Source organism: Tyto alba, unplaced genomic scaffold, assembly GCF_018691265.1.
Source record: "Tyto alba isolate M040663 unplaced genomic scaffold, T.alba_DEE_v4.0 Super-Scaffold_39, whole genome shotgun sequence".
In the NCBI taxonomy this organism is placed as follows: Eukaryota; Metazoa; Chordata; class Aves; order Strigiformes; family Tytonidae; genus Tyto; species Tyto alba.
In genome coordinates this window covers 4,864,032-4,889,678 of record NW_024881314.1, presented here as the reverse complement: position 1 = coordinate 4,889,678, position 25,647 = coordinate 4,864,032, and the positions used below count along the sequence as shown (strand labels likewise).

Sequence of the window (25,647 nt, the reverse complement as noted above, 5' to 3'; positions counted from 1 at the left end):
TTGCAAGCCATTCATTATAGTTCTGGTGACTTCAGCATGTTTCTGGACTGGTCACTACTTTGCTACTGCAGTGGAGTAAGCTGTCCAGGCCTATGGTCATGCAAAGAACTGAAGCTCCCTGTGGGGTGTGTGTGTGTTTAGTCCGCTTTTCCACAGTTTGGTGTTCAGAGGATCTGTAGCAAAGATTAAAGGAAGGTGCAGTAACTGGCCAACCCCCTATAACCTGTGGGTAGGGCCCACACATGCTGGGTTGCTATCCAAAGCATATAAAAGTTTTATTCCAAAAAGTCCAGAGGGCTGAAACACGTGAAGCAGGTGAGGATATGCACAGGAATAACACAAGGCCAAAAAGCAGGAAGAAAGAAAATTCCCTTTTTCATAGCGTTTCAGCTGTCCCTTCTGATTTGACCTCACATTACTGAGGGCCTTGTGGTATTTTCTTAAAACACTTTTTAAACTCAGCGTGTATGTAAATGAGTGGGATTTTACAAAACCTTTCTAGATCATAGGAATTGCATCGCTGTACTTTGTGCCCAGGTTTTCTCGGTCATTCTGCTACATTCACCCAGCTGTCCTGGGTGTGTGAATGAAAAGGCACAGGAGGGTAGGGCATGTCCTCCGACATCCCTGCGACAGAGACAAGGATCTAGATGGCTGCGCCGAGGCGTGCAGAAGGCTGGACATCCAGGGACATACACGGGGAGACGCTGGTAATGAGTGGCTGCTTGCAGGGCACGGGGAGGGGGTGCCGCCACGGGGTGATCGATCCCCAGGGCTCGCAGTACCGCCGCGGGTCTCCCGGCGTTTGTAGCGGCACAGGGGAGAGGAGGCTCCCGCGGCTCCGTCGGCGCATCCTCCGCGGCCGGACACCCCCGTTCCGCCGCGCTCCCCCCGGCCCAGGCCCGGCGCAGCCCCCGCCCCGCCCCGCGCCGGCCGCCGCCGGCGGGGAGCGGCCGCCAGGGGGCGCCCTCCGCCCTCAGTGGGCCGCGGGGCGCGCGGGTCGGCGCGGCGGGGCTGCCCCGGCGGAGGCGCCGGCGGGAGGAGCGCGGAGCGGCGCGGGGGAGGGCGGAGGAGGGCGGGAGGCGAGCGGCTGCGCGGCGGCGGCGGGAGCCGCGGCGCCCGTTTCCTGGCTGGTGCGGGGCCGACTGGGCCAGCGGAACGTCGGGGAGGGCAGGGCGTGGGGAGGGCAGCCTGGGAGAGCCTCCAAATCTGCCGAGCTGGGTCGCAGCGGGAACTGCCCGGCGTAGGGGTGGGGACTGGCCGCTTCCTTAAACGGCGCGGGAGCGGCGGGGAGCGGCGGAGCGGGTTCGCATCGCCCCGGTGCGCCGGGCAGCGCCGACCCTCCCGGGACGCGGCTGCAACACGTGGAGCAAACTTTCGAGGGATGTGTGTCTGCCGCCGGACAGAAACTCCGCCGCATCGGGATTGCGCTGTAATATTGCACGGAGCAGCTCGCCTCTGCCTGGTTTGATGGTTTTGGGGTGTTGGGTTTTTTGCCTTTTTTTTTTCTTTAATTGCTGCTTTTGGGTGTTTTGGGTGTTGTGTTTTTTTGGTTTTGTTTTGTTTTGTTTTGTTTTTTCCCTTTCCCCTACTTCTCTGCTGGTTGTTGGGTCGGGACTTTTAAAGCTCGCTGGGGCAAACGCAGCGTTTGAAAAGCCGAGAGAAATGTTCCAATGTCCCTTGTGGCAACGAATTTTTTTTTCCTTTTTTTAATTTTGCCTTTTGCAAGGCCAAAGAGGAAGGGTGGAAAAAATCCCAACGTGATAAATACCGATTTAAATACCCATCTGCGAGCAACGGGGCTGCGGGAGGCAGGAGAGGCGACTGCGGTCGCCCGCTGTTTCTCCCCACTTGGTTGTAGTTCAGTGCGAGTCCTTCCTGCGCGTAATCCCGGGGACCTGCGGGTCTGGGGCGGGGAGGCGGCCGCAGGGTGCCCCCCGAGCCCCTTTCCCGTGCTCCCTCCTCACTCGGAGCAGGTTACGGAGGGGCATGGGCTCGTTCGGCCGTTGGAACCGTGCGGGGTGTTTTCGCTCCCCCCCTTCCCCGCGCACAAAGTTCCCGCAGGAGCGGGCACGGGCTCGGCGGTGCCGAGTCACGATGCGCGTCGGGGCCCGGCCCGGGGGCTGTGGGCCCGGGCCGAGGTGCGGGGCCGGCTCCGGGGCGGCCGCGGCTCCGGGACCCGGGGCCGCCTCGCCTCGGCCCGGCCCGGGCCAGCTCGCCAGTCCGGGGCGGGGGCGGCGCGGATCGCTGCCTCCCCCGGCCGGGGGCGGTGGCTGCTGTCGAGGGGGTGGCCCCGCTCCGGCGGGGGTCCCCTGTGGCCCCGGGGCGGGGGCCGGGGGCTCTGAGCTGGCGGTGAGCACTGGGCAGAGCAGAGGAGTTCAATTAAAAAATAGTAATGAGAAATCGCGCAGCCTGCGCCTGATGGGCGAGTTGAGGGCTGGGTCTTTGCGGGCGAGATGAGAGGTTTGTGTCTTCAACTGGCCTACAAAGTCCCAGTTCTCGGCTCCCAGGACCTGCCGGGCTCGCAGCGGGGGAAGACGGAGCGCGGCGGCGGCGGCGCTGCCGGGAGCCGGTCCCGGGGTCCCGGCCCGGCCCGGCGGGCGCTGCTGGGCGGTCTTTGCCGCTGTGCCCGGCACGGCCGCGTTCCCGGCGCTGGGGCCGGCGGGTGCCCCCCGCTCGCCGCGGACGGGCCGTAGGGAGAGGACGGAGCTGGTTCTCCGCGAACCGTAAGTGCATTTTGTTTTCTGCCATCTCTGAAAGGGCCTCAAACGTGCGCGTCTTACCGGTGCCGGCGGCTGTCCCCGCGGCTTCCCCGTGGGCCCCGACGTGCCCGGCCCGGCCGGCTCCGGGCTGGCAGGACGCTGTGCCCGGGCCCTGCCCTAGCAGGGAGCCAGCAGCGGGGTTTTGCTCCTGCGAGGCCATGTGCATCCTTCTGCCCACTTTCACTTTAAGAAAACACATCTGTTTTCTTTTTTATTTCCTTTTTTTAAAAAATATATCTAGTCACATACATACCAAGTGGCCTGGCTCCCGGTAATTGTCTTCATACTCACCTAACTGCTTTCACCTCCACCCTTCCTATGTTCATTATTACTTGTCTTTGATTTCGATTCGGCACACTGCACTACTGGAGAATTGGTGTGTGCTCCTTCTTTGGGCACAGTATATATACAACTCTCTGTGTGTATATTACTCTTTGCTTATACAGCATCATATTTATAACTTTTGTGCGATTCTGTGTTATGTTACATTTGAAGTTCCTAGATTAGAATTGTTTTGAGGGTCCTCATAATTTTTTTGATTTATGTAGAGATGTTTTTACTTCTCTCTTGTAAAGTCAATGATATTGACCTAGAATAAGGAAAAAGGCCAAGTGGTAACAGTATTCTCATGGCTAAGGTCTATAAAAGCAAATGGAAAATTAAAATCTTCCTGTGTGTTTTTTTTGAGCTACTTAGAATTTAATTCTCTCTCTGATGTAGCTTTGCAGGAGTCTACATTCTGCATGTGTGTACACATCTACACACTCCACACAACTTTTATGCTCTGATCCCATGAGATTTTTGCAAACAAGCCCTGTTTTCAGTGCTATATTCTGTAGCATTTGCCCATAAAAACGACAATATTTACTTAGTGTCTCACAGTTGGGAAAAATTTGCAAATGGTATTGCTGATCTCTACATACTTTTTTCTTCTTCAGTCCTCTATATCTTGTGTACAGCATATTAAAATGTATATTAACAGCTATTCTTCTGACATGCATTGGGGCCTACAGACTGTGATATATCAGAATTATTTCCTGTGTGCAGTACCTCAGTTGCCTGTTTGACTTGGGGGCCAGCGTGTACAGTCAGGTCTGCCTTGGGCCTGTTCTCTTTATAAACATCTTCATAAGTACTGGTTGGGAGCTTTCTTTGAAAGCAAAATTTAAAGGAGAATTTTCAGCACGTTTCTTTTCCCCATATGCCCGTTTTTCCAAAGAACTCGCGTCTAGTGGCCGCAAAAAGGGAAAGTATGTGAAAGTGAGGAGTAAAGGCAAAAATACTGTTACCCTTCTAGGCAAGAGTGCTGTAGCGCTGTTAGAGGCCGTTCTCCTGGCCCGTTTGCAGCCCTCTTCTCCCTGCAGATCTGTAGCTCTTAATGAAATTAATCTGCAGTGAAATCACAGAAATCTGATTCTAATCATCTGCCCTGGAACAAGATGGAGCTGCAAGAAGACGAGCATAGTGTAAAAATACTTCAAGCACGCGGAGCAGTATCATTAACATTAAAACCTGATGGCGTGAAAGGGGGGAACAGGGAGTATATTTCTGTGCCTCTTTAGCATGCTCCTTCCAATTTTTTGTGCAACTTCATGGGTATCATTGGCAAGCAGTGATTTTTGTTGAGCTTGTGTTGCTGTTCAGGCTCTTGAACTAGCTGGTAGGCTAAACTGAAGTTACCATTTTCATAGGAGATTTTCTTAATTATGGTTTGCTTTATAAAGCTGGGTAAACTGCTGGGTTAAGCTTTTGTCAGGTTTAACATAATCTGGAAATTTTTTTTTTCAGTAATAATTGGGGGTTTTTTTCTTGCCTTTAAGTAACTCTGGCAAGTTTTGTCCCCCCAAAATCTATTTTGGAGTGCTGTATAGTATAATTTTACTTACTGTCTTTTGAGTGCATCATTCATGATTCAGTCAAAGCCTGGCTTCTGTAGGGAGTGAGTGCTCAGCATTTTTTGGTCATCAGGGCTTGTTAAATGTGTACATTTGAGCTTCCAACTCCCTAGTCACTTTTAGAATTTTTTTTTTTCTTAATGACATTTGCCAAGGTGAAAGGACACATTTTTTCAAGCAACATTCATCTGTTTGAACTAGCATGGATGTAGTTGTTTGTAGCTGCTAGAACTCTGTTGACAGACTTGCTGATACTAGGGATGTATTTTTTTCTCAATTCATCTACATTATGAGCGATTATTTAGATCGTAGCCATACACAGTGCATTGACAGGCACTTTGCAACTTTTGTTTGTGCCCCAAAGAACATACAGTGCAATGCAGATGTATTTCTCAGCATCTGTTTTACACTGTTGAGTTTAAACATTCTCTCTGAATTAAAGTTCAGGCTGGAAGGGAACATTCCCTCCTGCCCCAAATGACTTTTTGTGGGTCAAATTACAAAGTAAAAATATTTTATTTTTAAATAATATTGCTCTGAAGGCTGGGTTGGGGGTAGGCCACAGTTTAGCACTTTCCAAATGCTAAAGAAGATGGTTAAAGCTTCTGCTACAAGTTGTGGACAAACTCTTAAATTACTGGTTTAGCTCTGAAGCTTTCATAATGTCCTTCGCTCTCTGGGATGCAGACTCGATTATTCCCCCCTCCCCAGTTAATAATGGAGCTTTGTTTTATTTTCACGTCTAAACTTTATGCCTCTCTTGCTAATCTTTCTGTGTGTACAAATATGCTTTCTTAGTCAGACTTGGCAATACTTAGGCCACACTAAACTAGTTCTGGGCAGTACAGCAAGGCTCTCTATTTATCAGGGCCTTTCTGGGGAAGTTTATTACACTGTAGGAGTGACATTTTCAGCCTTCTGAAATAGTTGGTAAATATTTGGCAGGTTCTACTCCTTCAACAAAAAAAAAAGGGCCATATTTTATCTGTGATAAGGCCTGAAAGAAAACTGTCTAGGCATTAAGGGCTTGAGTTGTTGGGCAGAAGGGTGGGGTTCGTGCAGGATATTCTTTGAATTGCACTGAGTGAAGTCAAATGTTTGCATGCAATTTAGGAACCGCTGTTCCTCTATGTTTGCAAATAGAGACCTTCAAGCCAGGGTTGTATTTTAAGTTGCAGGAGGGCACAGAGCATAGCACGTCTGTGGTGTCTGGGTTACAAATATATGTAATCAGGGGCAGGTTAGACTCTGACCATGCCCAGTATCGGCTCTGTTGTTCCGTACAGACCTTTCACAGAAGCCTGGATGTGCTTGTGTTAGAGCCAGGCACCCTTAGAGTGGACTAAATTTCCTAAGAGTGAAGTGTGCACCCAGCTTGCAGACACTTTCCCCTCTGCTCTTGGCCCCATCCACAGATGGCAAATCTAAGCTTGGGGTGTGTTCAGTGCCAGCTCCCGCTGCAGGCCAGCTCTTAAACACACAGAGGCAAACCAGACGTGGAAGAGAATGTGCTTTTCCCTTTCCACTGCTGGCCTGCTTGAAAAAAATCCTTACAGCTCCTGCTGATTTCATCACTTCCCCTCCTGGGGACCCAAAAGTGACAGATCCCAGAGGGGAGAGGAAAGCAGGAGAGCTTAGAAGAGGCTGCAGGGTGGCTTGTGCTGGCCCGAAGGTGGGGACACCCCTCTGAGGCTTCAGCCCCTTCCTGCAGTCCAAGTGACATCCCTGTAAAATGAGAAAGATTGGTAGCATCTGCATGGCTTTCATAAGACAGAGCGCTGTCTCACTTTGCCGTGCATGATCTTTGCTTGGTAGAGGGGTTTCTGCTTTCTGCTTGGGTTTAATTGCTTTGGGGCAGCGAGTGAGAAGGGGTGTGTGTACATGTGGTGGTACTAACAGGATTACAACTGCTAGGATCCTGAAGAGGGGAGTGTCTGCTGCTGGGGTAGGGAAACCCTTCCTTGCTAGGGGCAGAATGGGTCTTTCAAATCCCATCACCAGTCTGCACATTCTCATGAACCTTTGTGTGAGCCAGCAACAGTGTGGAAAGAAATTGTGTGGCTGCAAACTGAAGGAAATAAGCCAGGGGTGATGCTGGTCCGGGGATGGCTTCCTCTTCCCTGCCTAACTGGTGGACTATGGATTCATGGCATATTTCTTTAGCACTGAATAATCAAAATATTTCCAAAACGTTAGATAGATTTGGTTTTGTACAGACTTATTGGATTTTATTTGGTTCTTAGTGGCCTATCGGTTTAGGAGGGTTAGGCTGTTGTTTTTTTCCCTTATGTGACAGCAGGCAACAGGCCTTTGTTCTTCCTCTCCTTTGGCAAAAAATCCTTCACAGTGTCCTGAATGTCCACGTGGGTGGATGATGTGCCCACATTCCAAGGCATCGTGCAGGATTTCAGTATTCTTCCCAATACAGATTTGTTAGTGACATCATTTATAGGTCCAGGACTGGAGTTCTGACTGCTAGATGGTGCCTGCTAGTGCTGTCCTTCATTATTATTATTTTAATTGCAAAGCGTTTCATCAGACCAACGCTTTGGAGTCTTGCTCAGGCAGTTACAGTACAGTACTCAGACAGTTGCAGTGCAGATGACAGACCACAGAGGAATGCACACTGCTTTGGGTGTTATTTGGAGGAGCAAAAGTTACCCTGAGCTGTCCGATGTGGTGAAAGGGTCAGTCCTGTACAGCTGGAGGTGGGGCAGGGTCTCTTCCCATCCTTTTCCTGGTGAAATCTTGTTTAAATGAAATAGTGACATACCAGTTCTTACAGCTGTTTTGAATTTCTATAAACACACCTTTTTTTTTTTTTTTTTTTTTTCAGTTCTAAGTATGGAATTTCCTCAAACTATAAAATTTGAAAGCAGATTTCATTCAGCAATATCTCTTTACATTATAACTTTTAAAATATGGTTAGGGAACACAATATAAAACACTTAGATTTAATTCCATCAGCAGCCTGTAAGATCTAATCTATAAGCAGCCCAAAGGCCTGCTAAAATTTGTCATGGTTTTACGTTTTGGGGAAAAAAAATTCCTTAGCAGTGGCTCTGTTGTTTTACAAAGAACAAGGCTTTTGAATGCGATATTGTCAATAGGGTTAAATTCAAATATGCAAGTGCAGTAGTTTAAGGAATAAATTCCAGAAGCTATTTAACGCTCAGCTTTGTTACAGAGCGATGATCAGGTTGGGTTAGGCAGAATTGCCGTATGCTGAAACATCTGGAATAATATCACATTTCCCCAAAATGGAATTTTTGTTAAGAGCAGCAGCAATTGCTGATACTTGAGCGGGTGGAGCTAGCAGTAACCTACAAATGCTGGAAAATGAATTAAGAATTTGTAGAGTGAAATATTGAGACTTTGTCAGGAATTGTGATTTTGATTATGATCTCTTGTTTAAAACATCAGCGAATTCTGAGAACTGGGACTTTCCAGGCTGTGATGATTGGTAGGACAGTTTACACTGGGGCCAGGAGCTCTGCTCCTTGGCACTTGGGTTTTTAGCCTTTTGATGAATTCCAGTGAAACAAGTTGTGGCAAACTGATTTTGAGCTTTGGAGCCAGAATATGCATGAAAAATCTTGTATGAAAAGAGAGATTGTTTCATAAAGAAGAATTTGAATGTAGTTCAGTTAAAATATGCTGATTTAAAACTGTAAATGCTATTTTGATATTTTATGAAAGATAAAAGTTTCCTCAGTTCTAGCATTATGGGTGTATTTTACACCTGAAGGATAGACTTGAAGTCTCAGCTGAATTTAAAATGTTTTTTATTACAAAATCTGCTTTGACTACAAAGGTATTTTGTATAATTGCAACTTCATCTGTTAATTTTGAAGGAAATACTTCTGGAGGAGGAGAACATTCCCATGCAAATATAGCAGTTGTACAGTACAAGAAGCAGAAAGGTGCTTAATCACAAACAAACTTGCCCATTTTAATTTACCTTGTACCATAAAACCAAACAAATAATGTAATTTGTGAAAAAACTTAATCAGATATGTACAGTATCAATGTTTTTTGGTGTTGTGGATTATTCAGCATTACAATTAATGGTGATTTACTATCTAGCTTTTAATATATTAAGAGTGTTTGTTTCACATGAACTACTGCATGCACCCAAAAGCCAGCCTGAATCTACATTTTTAGAAACAACTTACATAAAATTTTTTTAAACAATTGCACTGAACAGTGAAATTCAGCTGAGTAAATTAAGCTGAATTTTTAAAATCTGAGACAGTAAAGACCTTTATCCAAAATAGATTGTAACAAAGGAGCAGAACTTCACTGAATCATTTCACAATGTTTGTTAGCTGCAACTCAAAGTGCTACACTGAGATTAGAATTACATTATTCCAAGTTCCAGCCTAAATTTAGCTCCAGGATTCACATACTGGACTCACTTCATTGGAAGAGTTTGGTTGACTTGTAGCATATTTGAGCTAGTTTTGCATCTCCTTGGGGAATAAATTACAGCCTGAATGAGAACATTCACACACATTTATGACATTAATGCTATGTGCAGTCAGAGGTTCTGCATGTGTTCGGCCTTTAAAACTAACACCATCTCTAGCCTCCTTCCAGACTTTATTTAATTTCTGTATCAAGTCATTAAGGGCAGCGAGACACAATGAAACAACATTTTTTTCTGACAGTGTTTCTTTGCAGACATCTTTGCAAACATAGTAATAAGCTTCTCGCTTCAGAATTTCCACTGGCGTGAACTCTTTCCCCCCAGCCCAGCCCCATGTGAGTAACTGCACTTGTATAGCAAGTTGTTTCACATAAAAATGTAATAAATTCAGAGTAAGGAAAATGCTTATGAGCCAGTTTAAGGTGTTATGTAATACTAGTTACATAAAGTTTTGGATGTCTTTATACTTTTAAGATATTATTGCCTTCAAAAAGAACAGAAACTGTAGTTTAATTTCAAAACATTTGATAGGATTTTATTCTTAAAATATAAATTTGGCGTGTAGATTGTCTACATCACAGAATGAATTTACAGCTCTCCACAGAAACAGCAGGTGTGCTCATTGCTAAATAAAACACCTCCTGTAAGCCAGTGGAGATATCCTGATCTGCACCAGCTCAGGATTTGTCCTGTACTCTAATTTTGGTGACTGGTAATATTCTTGGATGAACAGCCATGAGCACCTCTCATTTTAGAGCAGTATATTTGTAAGTGTTTGGAAATTCTGTAACTTTCAACCCTTTTCTAACATTGAAGTGCATTTTCCAAATGAAAATACAACTAGCTAGCTATCGGAGTTACATTAATGCTGAATTATGGTCAGTTGCTTGCAGGCAGCAAGCACAGATTTAAGTGGTTAAAAATACATACAATGAGGCTGTTGCAAAGCACAGTATGCTCTGCTGTAAGTTGCTGTAAATGGGCATGAGTGTTGACTGCAGTGGCGCTGCACTGATTTATTCCCCCTGAATTCCTGACCTGATGGGCTACAAACATGAGCAGTGCTTCTTCAGAGACCCAGCTGGGGCAGCTAGGATCTCGCCGAGGAGGGAGGATTTGCAGGAGTGCTACCTGTGCTGCTCCAGCCTGTGGCCTGTGCAGTGCACTGGAGATGAAAGGGATCGACATGGTGACTGAGTTCTTCCTCTCTCCTCTCCCCCTCAAGTAAATCCACACCTGGAAGCGAACACTTTAGTCTGGGTGGAAGAAATGTACATCCCAATACAGCTTCCAGAAATAATCTCCTACCAGAATGATTTCCACAGCAACTAAAGATATTGCCAAATACTTTTTCTTGTTGGTTTTTTTTTTTTTTTTTTTTTTTTTTTTTAATGAAATTCACTACAACTTCAGCATACCAGGCATGGCTTTCAATGTAAGCAGCACTGCTGAGCTATAACCTGACAGCCAGGAAGGAAAAGAGCTGAAAATAAAAGTGCAACTGAGTACATTGATTATGGTGGCTGACCTGAAGTCAAATGAAAAAGAGCACCAGGGAGCAGGCAGAAAAGGCACCGTGTTTCCACACTCAGCATATTCTTGCCAGCTGGTCTTGGTGCCTGCTGCTTAGAGTCTGCAATGTCTGTAGTCTGTTAGGGCCAAAGGAAAAATACCTGCATATGCCCACAGAAAATACTCGAGTCCAACTCTGATGAACTGAAATCTTCTTAACTACAGCAGGGGTAGGAGCAAGGTCTCTTGTACATTAATAGTATTTTTAAAGGGATAGGATTTCCCCCTTTCCCAAGCGTTTCTTGTGCACTGCATGCAGTATTGAATAGCAATCATAAATCTGGACCTGGTAGAGCTTTAACTGACAACATCTCATTCTCATTAAAGCATCTCATTGAAAGTATCTGGCAAAATGATTCCCAATTCACCTAAGATGGAGTTCAGTTAACTTTATGGGTCTAAAAAGTGGGTCCTTGGTCTGGGCTCCCTCTCGAGGCAGAGGGAAGGGGGAGATGGCTCCAGGGTCAGTGTGTCTCACTGGACTAGTGTGACACTTGGTGGTGGGAGATAGCACCCTCCAGAGTACAGCTCTTAACCCGTTCATCTGAGGAGGTTTGTACAATCAACTTTTAGACACAGATGCTAAGACGTCGAGGTGTTTAACCGCATTATTTCACATATCTCTTAGATGTGCTTAATGGCTGTGGTATCGGGGGTCTGAAACTTGCAGGTAGGAAGCTGCTCCTTCAACACGTCACTGGTGGTCAGGCACTGAAAACCAGCAGGCACCAGTGCGTGCCTACACAATTCAGCTTTTCTGAACATTGTTGTGATTTTCTTTCAATCTATATGGCAAATGAATTGGGTTTTTCTAGCCTATTCTTACGGCTCTAATCTATCAGCGGTTCTAAGGACACTAGCTCAATTTCATGTTGCCAAATTCTGTCTAGTTTAATTGATGACATTCAGTAAACAAAGGGTGGTGGTGGTGTGACTTCTACTGCTGTAAGGAGCTTCTGGATATCTAGGGTTGGACCCAAGCACAGTGGGCATTCCCAGGGGTTACTGAACCTGTATGTGGCAATCTGGTCCCTTTAGAAAAACATTTCGGCATTACTACTGTGAAGTAACACTGAAATGAGAGGAAAAAGTAATGTAAATTCTCCCAAAATTACAGCATTAAGGCTAGGTTCCCTAGTAATACATACTTTGTGTGGAAGATTTTACTGCATTTTGTACAACAAAAAAATGCTGTAAACTTACAGCAAAAGACCAACATCTTAAGCAAAGAGTAACATAGTTTAAAAGCTTGAGGTCACCATATTAGCACTGTGACAAGAGTGAGGGCACCCAGGCTCAGCCAGCCATCTCTCTGGGGACCGTGTTTTTTTTTCTCTTCTCTGTTGTGCCCCAGTATCTAAAATAGACACTTTTCATGAATGAACTGGCAATAAACAGCATGTGATGGGATTAGTTAGGAGGAGCAGCCAAAACGTTTATCAATTATTGTATCTGTTTTCTTCCTCAAAGAAGGCTTCCTTCAGAGGCACATGCCTCCTCTCTTGTAATCAAATCCTGTGTGCTATTGGTTGTTGAAAATTTATTTGCACATGCTTTGCTTTAATTGAAGTCTCTTGGCTTGTCAATATTAAATTTTACTGGGTGAACTTGGACATGGGTGTTCCCTGACTGCGATGCTCCAGCTGGCAGTGCACATGGGTCACACGCCTGCCTCGAGAAGCAGCTCTTGTCTGGTCCATTCAGCCTCCCCGGGTGAGGATTTCCTTGGTCATAAAAGAGGCAGTTGTGTCTGAAAAAAAATAATGGAGCTTTCAGGTCCCAGTCTCCTCTGCTTGCTCCTCCCTGGGGAATGGATACAAGCTGACCTTCCTGAAATTATCATGAACTAGGAATAAGCCTTTGCTGGATAGGTGGAAAAGCACAGTGAAAAAAGTCCCCAGGATCATGTACGCGGTGGCTAATGAAATGTGAATTTACGTGACCATCCATAGCTGATGCACATTTTATGCTTGAGTTCTTCCATGTGATGAGTCCACTGCTAGCAGGGGCAATAGTTTTAATGATCTGCTTCATATTTTTTTAGGACTTTGTACACTGCTCAGACATAAGGGGACTAATCCCTGAAGTGTGCAAATTAAATTAATGTAAATTCTTACCTGAAGCCCTATTCAGGCAAAGCAAAAACTAAGCCTAAAGCTTTTTAAAAGCTTCTGAGTGATAATAATTAGCTCATGTTTTAATGCTAATACTTGATGATAATACACATATTATTGCAATACCCATAATCAGTATTGGTAGGAACATGGGGAGAAGAGGTACCAAAAGTTGTAATTTAAAAAAAAAGAAGTCAGAAACCAGACTTCATGTAAATTCTTCGGAGTGTATGACCACAGGAATATTCTTACATTCTTTTCACTTACTGAGCCTCAGATAACTGGAAAATGGGGACCACCACAGTACTGATAGATCGATTTAAAGCTCCAGGTCAGTAGCATGCTTAAGCACATGCTTAACTTTAAGCATATAATTAATCACATCCCTGGTCCATGGAGTAATTAAACATGTGCTTATGTACTTTGTACAACGCAGTACCAGCCTGCAGGCGTTCTCTAAATACTGGTGTGCCTGAGAAAGTGGTGAATCAGAAAGTGATTTTTGGCTGGAGTTTGGAAATAATCTTAAAAGAGTTAGTTAGGCACCCAGGACTCATTATATTTGAATAGCTATGGAAAAGCTGGTCTTGTTAGCAGAACTGTGCAAGTAGCAAGGTGTGGCCATTTACTTTACAGTAATGCCTTAGTTTTGTTTAAAGTGAAATTTAAAATCCCCTTTGCTTGGCAATTTCCTGCTGCTCTCCTATAACTCTTTGCTTCCCTTAATGCTGGCCAGACCAGATTCTGTTCCAGCAAAGCCCAAACCGGGCAGCCTCTGGCTGGCAGCTTCTCTCTTAACTCACCGGTCAAAGTTTAGGTAGATTCAGAACTGGAGGCAGCTGGCAGGTTGATGCCAGCAGTATGGCTGCTTTTGCTGTTGATCAGTCCAGGCGTACACCTACCAACCTGCTTAGGTTTCTCCAGCACTGCTGTGCCCTGTGCCAGGGGCTGTGCCCTTGGCTTACAGCTCCACTAGTAAACCCAACAGCTGATGGCTGTGTACTGAGCATGGTCCTGGGCAGAACTCGGGCCTGGGACTCTTCCAACCAGTCCTGGATATGGTCTGAAAGTCAGCATGAGCGAGGGACCATTATCAGTAGGCTGTTTGGATGTTGCCCCTCCTTCTTCTGGTGGCTAAGAGACTTTAATAGGACAGCTGTGGTCAGATGGGGCTGGTTGGCCATGCCCTGGTGAATTTACTAGCAGTCATGTAGCCTCTTCTAGCCAGAACTCCTCCCCTGGTGTTTTTCTCCTAGCATTTTCCCTTCCTGTCCCCTTTCTTGTTCCAACCAGTTTAATATGTTAGTTGTCACACCAGCAAGCTCCCTTCCGAGTTGCTCTGGGTGTGTTTTGCCAACATGATTGTTTGGCCACACGATTCGATCAGGCAGCACTGCCATCCTCTTTGCCAGCCTCAGCCAGATAATGATCTCTTGCCACTCAAGATGGGTGTAATGTGGCAGCCTCTAGAAGACTTTTTGATGACTAATTGTTTTATTTTATATACTTAAAGGCGGTTAGCTGCTTTAATTTCCTTGTTCTCCAGGGCCTTTGCATATAAATGCTAGTGAGGTCACCACAACGAGGCAAGTCAGTGCAGCATCAAACATTACTATTCAAACTATTTGCTTCTACATATCTGAATGGTGGGAGGCTCGTTTTCAAAGTGGCCTCCATGGAAAGTCTGCGTAATGTGTTTGATTATCCAACCTTGTCATTTTCAAAGGGACCCAGTCAAGATTAACAGGGCCTAAATGTACCATCTCCTAAAAATAACTCTGGCTTTCCAGCTCCTCTGCTTATGTTGGGGGTGGGAGGGAAGAGGAGTGATGCTCCAAACTGAGGACTGCAGAGAAAGTGGAAATGTAAAATGCACGTGGCCAACCCCACCCCATGTCAGCCCCAGAGGATGTGTGCTCTTCCTTTAGTGCTCAAGTGTTCCTTCACTTTCGGGTCCCGGTGTAGCACACCCTCCTGTGTGTTGGGTCTTCCAGGGAATGATGCTGCAGCCGTGAGGACAGGGAGCTCAGCACTCCACGCAGAGGCTGGGCAGCTCTCGCTGCTGGAGACAGCAGCAATGGGGGTGTCATCTGTTCTCTGGCAAAGTGAGAGACTTCTTGAATCTTCCTAACATGTATACTTCTATTTTCTTGCTTTTTTGTGGGTGAGATTGACTAATGAACCCAGCTAACATCGGCACTTCTGGAGCATGCTTGGGCCTGCACAAAGGACAGCCCGATGACAGTCATAGTTTGCTCTGGCAGGACCCAGAGCCAGTAACTGCTGCTCTTAGTAACTTGTTCACGGCTGACAGCATTTCCCAAATGCTGGGTGCGATTGTGCTGTGCTGCAGTCTCTCTCAGGGGCAGGATTGGCTGGGAGGGATCACAGTCATGCATTATGTTTCCTGCATTATACAGTTAATATTTTCTTGGGGACCTCTTATGTCATTTTCAAGACAGTGATCTGCCTAATCTTGGTTTTGAGAGAAAAATCTGAGACATGCCTCTTTTCAAAAAATAAACCCCACATGTAAGTGGTTTCTGGAAACCTGCTCTGCAAGCATTTCTCCAAAGCAGCTCATTAATTTCAGGGCCGCACTGGTATCAGTTATTTTCTTGCTGTTGTGCACACTGGCTCATACACCTGGAGTCAGCTCCAGGTTTGGGAAGTGTACAGTGCACAGAATCCTTGGAGCTCTGGTGTATTTTCAGCTGCTCTGAAGGCAGCCCTTCGTCTTTTTCAAGCTACATAGAGCCAACACTGCTGCCATTTAAAACCGGAGGCTGAAGGTCTTGTCTGGGCAGAGCAGGATCGGCAGCTGTTGTTAAAAGGGCCAGAGTCTCTCCTGTGAGTGGGTGTTATTCATTTGGTAATACCAGTCCATTCCAGCTGAGGATCTGTCTTTTTGTTTTGTGTATAGGACAATTTGTTTTCAATTTTTGTTTCTGAAAGGAAACTGTCAAGACAAAATTCACACTTAAAAAATTAAGGGAAGCAGCCCTTTGTCCATTTGCAACAATCCCCTTCAATGACTAAAGCTGGAAGAATTCTTGAATCTGCAATGATTTTCTACCTTTGGTTTGGATTTGTGCTGTTCTTGCATTTTTCTGAGTTTCAAATCCAATTCACCAAAAACACTTCAGTTCCAAATCACCCTGATAACGTCCACATAACCTAGAGATCTGTGCTCTGATGATTAAAGTCCGATTGTGCTTTATCTAGTGGTGGAACTGGGGCCGCAGGGAGCTGAGAGCAGTTTGGGCAGTATTACCCTCTCCCTGTACACACTGCCTCATGCTGGCTTTGCAGTCCAAGAACCAACACAGAAAGCCTTCGTGGAGGGTGCTCCCTGGAGCAGCATGTACCTATCCTTGCTGGAATCTGCCAGCGACCCCATGCCAATGAAAAAACTCTACCCATGCTGAAAACTGCAACAACTCCCTTTACCTGCTTTTCTGTACCCTGGGTGGGCTCTATCTGCTTGTGGTGGGGTCCTGGCTGCTGGGGAGGTTGTGGTCTCCTAGGGCAGGGGCTCATCAGATTTTCTTCTGTGTTGGTACAACAGTGAGTGGTGCAGGGACCTGGTTCTTGCCTGGGGTTCCTTCCTACTAAAAAGAGTTGTTTATTGTCAATCCAAGAAAAAAGAAAAAAAATCTTTTAAAAACAATAACGCCGCACATCTCAGTTTAGTCCTAAAACCTACTTGATGCTCATTACAAAGGAATTGATTCCTTAAATGAATGAAGCAGCCGTGACTGCTGCTTTCAGTGTGGGACTGCTGACGCTCTGACTCATGCTTTGCTTCTTGTAGGCTCTGGCTTTTATGCTTCATTTAGGACACCAACGTCATTAGCATTCAGAGGGCTGCTGCGTTTTTTTTATTATTATACGGCTGTTGTAATTTTTTTCAAAGATGCAAATAATATTTGGATCAGAATCATGGCTCATGTTTTATTACCAAATCAGTGCATGGGGGTTTGCTTTCATTTGACTTGCAATCCTAGAAGAAATTCTAAATGCAAATAAGGGGTGGCTTTGTACAATAATGAGAGGGTCTCGGGGGTTTTTTTGGATGCCAGGTTGCCTGCTGCTGCAGAGCATCATCCCCTGTTAGGACGGGTGAGGATATTTGTCTTGTGTTGCACATGGCTGGGATCTTTGTGACTGCCCCAAGCTTTGGCATTTCCCTTGCACACAGAGCAGCCACGCCAGCCTGCCATGTGTGTCCCTGGAGATGGCATGTTTGAACTGCAGCAACTCCAAACAAGATGCTGCTCTGTGCGGCTGAACGTGACAACTCAGCCTCTTTGTTTTGGAGCTGAATGTTAACGCACCAGTTGAGGCCAGCAAGTTCTTGGGCCCAGGCAGGGAGAGGGGGATCTGCACTTCGGGACATTGCTGTGCTGCCACTCACATCTCACCTTGCAGGTTTTCAGGGACGCTCAACCACTCATGTTCTTCCTAGCCTGTAACCGGGAATGGATGGAAGGGTCCTTTGCTGAGGGACGTGATGTCTTTACTACAAGGAAAAAAGAAAAAAGGAAGAAAAGCCCTGAGAGTCCTCAGGGGTTCCCTGCTTTGCCACAAACGCCTTAGAAGCCCTCAAGCATGTCACAAAGTCCCTCTCAAGTGTGACAGCTTGCAGGGGTGCTTGCAAGCCCACCATGGGGATGGGGCCCATCCCAGCACCCTACAGAGTTCATGGGGAAACAACAAAGCAGAATTGTGGGAATCTGCCTATGGTTTATGCTGAGTCCACGTCCGTCAAAAGTCAAATTACTGATGAATTAAAAGGAAAGTAAGTGTTGCTCCTTGCTCTAAGGACACGCTGGGCTGGGATTTCCAGGAGGACTTGTGAATGAGGGTTGCAAAAAGGTACCAAGTAGTTGGCTGGGAATTTAGTAAGGAACCTATAGATCTTTTTCAGATATTACTTAAGCCAAAAGTTGTTGAGAAATCAGTAGAAATTCCCTAATTCTAAAATCCCTGCTTTGTTAATAAATTGAAAGCAACTACTTCTGCAGTTGGGCAAATAGGTATGACCTGCTCCTGCTGGGAGCTGGGTACTGCAGCTGGGCAGCTCCAAGCGCCCTGGGGATCGCAGGTTATGATGCATGAGTGCAAGACGTTGAGCGCTGCCTGCGCAATGAGCTGGTCAGTCCTGGGGTCTCTGCTTCTCCTGGTCAAAGCACCAGGGCTCATCTGATTGCCCACACTGTGTGTATTTGCAGGACAAGGTGTTACTGCCTTTTGCCCCAGTGGTTTGGGGTATTTCAGGGCTGCTTGCAGCTAACTGCACCAGGCTTTGTTTGATGGCATTTCTGCCAAGTGACAGACAAACCATCTGGCATTATGCTGAAATGCAGTGCGGCGTTTGCTTAGGAGGGAGCCTGCAGGAATGACAAAGCGGTTCCACACCTTCTTCTGGCCGTGTCATGACTGGGCACAGGGGCTGGGGCGGCTACCGGGCACATCAGCAAAGCCGTGTGTGCCACATGAGGTGGCACAGCCATGCTGGATAGAAAGGATCCTGTCAGACCTCTGCCCCCTTAGGGACAGACTGAGCAGCAGCAAGAAAAATGAGGGACTTTCAGGGGCAGCTGTGTTTTACTAACCCAGTCATAATGCCCCTAAAAATCCTTATTGTTCTTGCAATGGTCAACTGTGATCTCCGGCACAGGGAGGCCTGGAAGCGAAGCACTAGCGCTTGGGGCAGGGCAAGGGTGGAAGGGCAGGCCTGCCTTCGGGAAGGCTTGCTTGCAAGTTGGAGCAGTGTTTCTGGCTGAGGAAAGCGTTTCTGGTGGAGTGGAGCTGAAAAGACGTGTTGTTGTGAATTGTGGTGTGGGGCGTGTACTTTGTATGAAGTTAAGGGCATGAGAACTGGAACACGAAAGTGGGAGAAATAAAACAAACCAAGCGCTTCCCCTCCATGTTGTGTCCATCTTGCATTTCACCCCACCAGAGTGAAATGCAACTGTAGAGACACACAGCCCAGCCCCAAACAGCCCTTATCCAAACCATTCCACCCCTTGCCCCATTTCCCGGTTTTACTCCTCTTTCAGCTAACTGCTCTAAGTCATCACAGGTCTCTGCTCATCCATAGCACCTTTCTCTGAGCTTTTTTTCTACTTTTATTTTTCAGATTAGACCAGGACGCAGTAATTGCATGCAAAAAAGCAATTTGTTAAACAGAACTATAATATTCAATTATTTGCCATCTTTATGTGTTCTAACCCTTCATTTGCATTTCTAAGAGCTGCTATATGTTGAGTAAAAGTTTTTATTTTCATTGAACTCTGCAACAATGTTCAAAGCTTTTATCCTTTAATAACTCTACCTAGGGGTATGGATAGTCAGATTAATCTGGCCCCACAGCAGCAACAATCCCTTTCACACTGTCTGTTTGGATAACTCATTACCTTTTTGAAAAGGCTTTGTTTAAGGCTTTTATAATGTTTATCAATTAATTGATATGTTTATCAATTAATTCTGCTTTATATGCCTTTGCCAATAGATTAGAAATGCATGCTTTTTTTTTTTTTTTTTTTTTTTTTACAGTGACTACACAGACTTCCTTTACACATCACTTACCTATTTTTAATTGGGTTATATGGCTCTGGAGCAAGATTTACTCATTTGTTATTTGTTATTCTCAGGAGCATTTCAACTGCTTTTCTTAAAGCTGAATTATTTGTAAACAAGAAGTGACTAGAGACCCTGAACAGAGTCCCAGGTTTTGCTTAACTTTGTAAGGCACACTGACATACTGATGCTACTCCAGTTAAGGTATGGTATGAATCGGGAGCTGTACCAGCTGCTGGGGAATGAGTGTGTTCACATGAAGTCATCCTGCTGTAGCTATTGCAGAATTGGCAACTTGGCTGTGAAATAAATCAAGTACAAAATGACAACCCTTGTCCCAATGACTGTGTGACTAGATGAGACAATGGGCACAAGAAAGTCACCTTACTGTCAGTTAAGGATGGGTACTGTTCAACCAGCTGGGAACAAAGAAACTTGGGCTGCTCAAAGCCCCACAGGACTGTCCAGGAGCGTCCTTCCCTGTGGGCCAATTCCAGGAATGTGCCACTTCTGGAACCGTTTGTTTCAGGACTTCCTGCTTTGACACCTTTGATTTCTGAAACTGCCCCATCATAGGAAGCCCCTGACCCTTTCTTCCTCTCCACAAGGATTTCTTCATCTAGCAACTCTCATGTCTTCATCTGTTACTGAAAGAAGATGGAAGAGTTTAAAAGTTTCTTTGCAAGATGTGTGGATGGAATTAATCTATTCTGATTCTGGTATCGGCCAAGCCAACTGGACCTCATCACCTCAACTGTGAACAGGCTACAGAGCAACAGCCTACTACAGTGGAATATTCTTTGCGCTGAAAACAGGAAGACCAGGAATGAGGGTTTGTAACTTTTTTGGATGTGTTTCTATGTTACAAATTTTATCTTTAGTATGACCGTATTACTCAAAATAAGAATATTAAAATAAACACATTTTTGCTTGAAATACCGAAATATGCTTCCCCAGCTTCTTCCTATCTCAGCTCTGCCACAATGATGAGAACCCACTCATGGATTTTTAAAGCCAGAAGGACAAGTCTGAACCTCTAACAGAGGATGTGCACACAGCAACTCCTGCAGTTCATCCTGAAGCCAGAGCCCCGATGAATGGATCTTTTTCTTATGTGCAATGGGAACTCTGCCTATATAAATGTCTCACAAGCTGTTCCAGTGCTTTATAACCTTGTGTCTTGTACCTTATGGCAAGCTGCAAGTTCCCGCTTAGGCATCTTGTATGGCCTCTGCAGACGAAACCCTTCGTGTATGTGACTGCATGTGGCGAACAGGAGAGCACAGTGGTTTGGTGCTATTTTTATCCTATCTGTTCCCAGAACAGCTCTCCCAGTCATGCTGGTCGCACACATCCCCTCCAGTTGCCATCCTGCCTGTCGGAGTGGAGGGCAGTCACAGCACAGGGCTGTAGGGACACTTGATACGTGGCCAGGCTCATAGGCAGGTTCCCTTGTGCATATCCTGCAGGTGGGAGCCAGCCCTGCAGGTCCCTTGTTGACACTTTAGATATTGTCAGCAGACCTGGGACACTCTTTCTCAGTGCCCAGGCTAAGCCACTAAGATTTCAAGAACAAACTTGGCAGGTGTGTTGTTTGTTTTTGTTTTGGTTTGGTTTGGTTTTTTTTTCCCCAAGTTCAGTGTCATTTAGCACCTCCAATTTGCCTTGGAAATACGCAGAAATACCTTAAATAAGAGTTTTGAAAAGTACATGCAGGCAATCATGGGGTTTTTTTCAGACTCAGGTGATACCATCAACTTCTACTGCAGTTAAGCACTGCCCCAGACTTCCTTGAAGCTGTCATCCTTAGTTTGTGTGAAGTAGTATCAACAATAAATAGACCCTACTGAAATAAAACATCCTGGTACTTTCACACATACAATTCTTTCCCTGAAAAATGGGTAACAGCAGATGAACTAAACCTGAGCCACCATTCATGCTACTTTGCAAGTTCTTGGGAAGTGTACAGCATCTAGATTGGCAGTAGAGTTACAACAACCCACAAAGAACAGACCTAAAGCAGTAAAGAGTGCAGGGTGAGAGCCCAACAGGGAAAAGAAAAATCAAATTTCTCTTAAAGTACAAGCAATTCTATTAACGTCCGTCAAGCACCAGCCTTCCAGGCTGCGAGTTTCTCACTGCAGGGTACACTTTCTGAACTGCCCTGTAATATCAGCTGCTTTCAGTGCACAACTCCTGTCCAGAATAATGTGGTACATACAGTCAAACAGAAATTGTATGTCAGCCACATAAATGGAAAAGAAACAGTGCAGGAAATACATTTTGCAGGCAAATTTGTGGCTTTCTTTTACTGAAGCCCTTTGGTACTTTGCTGTAGTTTCTGATGACTAGCTGATTTACAGAGGAAATATGGTTATCTAGGCAAAATTTCATCATAATTTAAACATTTAATTTTCAGCAGCACTGAAGAAATCCAAGCTCTCAAGGAAGTTTTAGCTGTATCAGGTCGTTGCTGGTTTCTGGGCTTTGTCTTTTTAATTGCACCAAAATTGTCCATGTTTAACTAAGAACATTTGAAGGAGTTGGTGGGAAAGAAACAGCAACTTCTCCAATGGGATGGCTGGGCCTGCCCTCACAAGAGCTGAACCCTGTTCTGGTGCCCAGTTTGTGTTGCCTGGGGTTCAAAGGTTGATATTTGGTACTTTTAAAAGAGAAAAAACAAAACAACCCCCCAGCAAAGTGAACAGATGTCCCTGAGCCTCAAATTAAGCACCCAAACTCATCAGCTGATTTAGGTTAGCGTGACTTGTGTGCATGTGCCTTTTTCTGCAACATGACGTTTGAAAACTTCGTTACATCACTGGAGCAGGATTTGTCTTCCTAACCTGAAAGCCTGGCAGACAGAAAGTCATCTTGCTACTGGGGCTGATGCTGCTTTATATGCAACTTTAAAAAAAAAGAAGGGAAAAAAGTACATGCTCTTTTCTGACAATTAAGGAGAAAGAAAAAAGATAATGGTATTCCAGGTAAATAATGCTGTCAGATATGCATTAAATCCCACATTATAATTGTCAGTAGTCCTCTTGACTGTTTGTCATGGTGCCCATGACCTGACACAGTGTAACAAACACTGAAGGGATCCTTGGTGACTAGTGTACCTGCAAAACTTTCCCTATTTTTTTAAAGTTTGTATTCCTGTAAACTTGTCTTTGTATGTTAACTCAGACCGGTTCTTTAAGCTCAACAGCAGCATGTTCATAGACAAAGAATGCAAACAGAGAAATTCAGAGTTGTAGCAATCTGGTTTGTAAATTAGGGTACTGGTGAGTCCATGGAGATGGGCATGATGCATTTATTAGTCTGCAATTAAGGCAATGAAGTTTCTTCTGTACCCACCCCTGCTCCCCTGGACTCCTAAGGCTGCTCATCTGCCTCATGAGAGAAGCTGAGAAGTACAAGAATTCACTTCACTCTTGAAGCTGTGGATGAGCAATTTGTTTTCTCCTTAAACTTCCTGTGACTTCTGATCAGCATTTTTAAAGGAAAAATTAAAGAAAGATGTACTGGTTTCTACAGCCTACAGTTTACAAATATACTCCTAGTTCATCCACTTCTGATGATTCATTCAATTCTCTCACAACAGCCTGACATCCTCTAATTAATGCCAGCATATACAAAAGGCATTTTTAATCATTACATAATAAAGTGGAACTGAAAAGGACTAATGATACGGTAGGGTCCAGTGACATTTCCACCGCTCCATTACACAGGACAGGTTTTGGCCACCAGCCTGTCAGCACAACAGTCATTACACATTCATACCATACTACCAGTTACAATATATTTGATATTTATGTCTGACGGGACAGATCTTCTGCTGTGTGTAGTACCAGGTTTTTTGCTCCATGACAGATGAGAAGCAACTTTATGAATTCGTGTGTGGACTTCCAAGTAGCTGCAGCCTGCTCTTAATTGGGGAAAGGAAGCCAAAGGAAATCATGTGCATTGGAGTAAAATACCATTTTTAGGAGTGGAAACTGCATGTGTAGTTCAACAGTGATTAAAATAGCCAGGGACCAAGGAGCACAAATGATTAATGGTCTCTTTCTGTGAGCTGAGGACATGTCCTACAGAATCTGGCCCTCCTGAGAGACACTCATGAAGTACAGTTTGGCAAAGCACATTTTACAGGCACGAGCAGGAATTGGTTGGTTAGGCTATATTTTCCTTTCTGTTGTGGATCAACTGTCATGTGGCTTGAATTATTGGCTCCTATTTCTGAAGTGTGTGATGTATACAAGTAGCTCTAACCCAACCTGAACCAGAGTGCAGTGGTGCATCCCCACAGCCAGCTGACCCATGGGGCAGGCAGCCTGAAGACATTACAGTAAGCTCTCACACTTGCATACTAAGCCTGGTGCTGCAGTTAGAACACCAGCCAAACAATCATTTCAAAGCCTCTCAGTTTTTCTGACTGTTCTGTTCACATTTTGTGACTATGCTACTTCCTAAACCCCTACCAGTCCCACTGGCCAGTGGGTAGCTGTACCACTGAGTAGTGACTTTCCTCAGCAGGAGCGGGCAACCTCCTGATGGAGAATCCTGCAGGATTCATGTAGGTCAGCTCTGAGGCCCTGACTTTACCCTGTCCCTGTTACAGCACAGAGCTGGGCACCTCAGGGCTGGCTCAGCCAGGCACTGGAGGAATGACCCCCATTAGTGAGGTCCTGCCGGCCAGGCTCAGCAGGGTATAGCAGGACACCAAAGCACTGAAGCAAGGCTGGCACTCTCTGGCCACCTGATTGATGCCAGAGAAGAAGCTCCACAGGGCCCTCAAAAGCCCCAGCAGCAGCTGTGAGGTGCTGGGGAAGGCTGAAACCCACGCTGGAGGTGAGCTGGGGGTTGCTTCATGCTCCACCCTCACTCACTGTGTGGCAAAAAGTACGGGCTTGACCTCTGTGTGCCTCCCACCCTGGCTGAACCAGAGATAGGAACCTCTGTCTGTCTCAGGGGGTTTCTGCAGTATTTAATTGATTTGTGCTGCTAAACAGCCTCGAAATAAATGAGTACAAGGTGTTAAAGAAGGCTGCATTACTGGGAAAGATCCAGCTGAAACAACTCAGATAGAAAACGTGCATACTGAGAGCGCACCCTCTCCCCATTTCCACTCCCCTGCCCCTGCACAGGGTGATTAATGCTTTACAGAAATGCTGGCTTGTTTTCAGGCCTCTGACTTGTCCTTGAGCATCTCTACAGCCTGACTGTCCAGTGGGGTTTTCTGCTGCAGGAAAGAGGCCAACCAAGAAGCTGAGTGCCACCAATTAACGCAGCCACCCTGTTCCAGCATCATGCTGACACCACTGATTTGCCCATTAAGGATGTCTTTTCCTGCGCAGAGACAACAGTGTAAGGCATTACTATAAGAAAACTTGCAAAGGGCACAAGTGAGGAACTTCTGGGAATTCCTCAGGTTTTTCCAGCTGCAGATGAGGGTGAAAACTGCCAGCTATAAAAATATTATAGTTTATGCTGTTAAACAAATCATCATTTGTCAACAGGTAGCTGAATTCTATCCAATACTGCTGGCAGAACCACAACTGATTTTTTTCCCAATACTATTGTATAGTTAACAGCTGGCAGAGAACTGGCGACCAAGGCTGTACTGGGCTGATAAATAACCCCATGAGCCTCGGAGCAGAAGACTCAGGATCTTATGTAGTGACTGCAGCTCATGCTGGAATGTGTTGAACAAGCGCTTGTTAACAATCTATGCACAGGCGGAGAACTGCTTGATGAAAACGTACTAGAAAAATGTTATTTAAATAAGACACAGATTTTCTCGGGTTATCAAAAGAACAAGCCAGGTTTTAGGTCTAAGAATACTAAACCACAGCAGCAAACCAGCAAATGTTAGCATTTCTCACTCATTGAATCTGAGAGTCTGGTAATAATGAGAGAATTATCCCAACCAGTGCTAAGATACGAAAGGCAAGCCAGAAAACCAACAGAGAGAAATATTTTTATATTTGTTTCACAGCTCCCAAATTCTGCTGGAGAATTTTCCACTCTTCCAGATGTTTTCTGAGGTGGGGGGCAGGGGGGGGAAAGAGAGACTGATTTCAAATGCTGTGTTGCTTCTAAGCTGATCAGACCACACCATACCATCTGGGAGAAGGCAAGGTAACAAGTGAAGATGCCCCATCAGGAGATACTGCTTCAGGCTGGAGCTCAATGCCTTGTACAGCAGCATATTACTGCCCTGTGTTCTGTACTTTACACTGCTCTGGTTTTGTCTCTGCTTTGCAGGCATTTTATTTTTATCATGGGTA

General features: G+C 45.5%; 1 long non-coding RNA gene across 1 annotated transcript; it reads left to right on the top strand.

Annotated features, from left to right (window-relative positions):
• Positions 1 to 1,262: 1,262 nt before the first annotated feature.
• Positions 1,263 to 24,899, top strand: LOC116964065. The gene is made up of 3 exons (XR_004408524.2): positions 1,263 to 1,432; positions 19,334 to 20,189; positions 20,315 to 24,899. It is a non-coding gene; the product is annotated as an uncharacterized LOC116964065 (long non-coding RNA).
• The last annotated feature ends 748 nt before the right edge of the window (positions 24,900 to 25,647 follow it).